Source organism: Eurytemora carolleeae, unplaced genomic scaffold (genome assembly GCF_000591075.1).
Source record: "Eurytemora carolleeae unplaced genomic scaffold, Eaff_2.0 scaffold208, whole genome shotgun sequence".
NCBI lineage: Eukaryota > Metazoa > Arthropoda > Copepoda > Calanoida > Temoridae > Eurytemora > Eurytemora carolleeae.
In genome coordinates, this window is record NW_019396170.1 from 319,908 (window position 1) to 320,451 (window position 544).

Genomic DNA, 544 nt, shown 5'->3' on the forward strand with positions numbered 1-544 from the left:
ATGAACCCCCCCCCACCTGGGACTAGGTGTAAGATATCCCACCCCTTACTGTTGTATGAATAACACATATTATTAATAGTCCCAAATCCTTCTCTATGACTCATACACGTGGTCTATAGCGGGAAGTAGGAACAATTTATTCATTATCATTTTTAAAAAAATTAAGTTGCTTACACTTTGCACAAATTGCCGCAGAAATTAAGAATTTTAGAGAAATAATTGAACCAGGACGTATTTTATGAAAAATATTGAACAGAGGCTGAATTCATGCAATTACTGGCAAAATATTGTTCCAGAGTAATGCGTTATCATTTCAAGAAAAATCAGTTTTTAAACTTGAGATTCTGGCGTTCGATTGGATCTCAAAGTTTAAAAGGAAAATTTTCGATAATTTGAAGGAGTAAAAGGGAAAATATTCAATAATTTGAAGGAGGTAAATAAAGGGGAAATCTTCGAATTCCTGAGAACTTTTCATTTTCACTAAAGTCCGAACAAATGTCGAATAATTGCATGAAACTTCGTATACCGAAACATGAATTGGTTT

General features: G+C 33.3%; 1 protein-coding gene across 7 annotated transcripts in view; it reads left to right on the forward strand.

The window, feature by feature from the left end:
- Window positions 1-544, forward strand: part of LOC111697095 (titin) — a 28,701-nt gene that overhangs the window by 9,367 nt on the left and 18,790 nt on the right. The gene's annotated exons all lie outside the window — the stretch shown is intronic.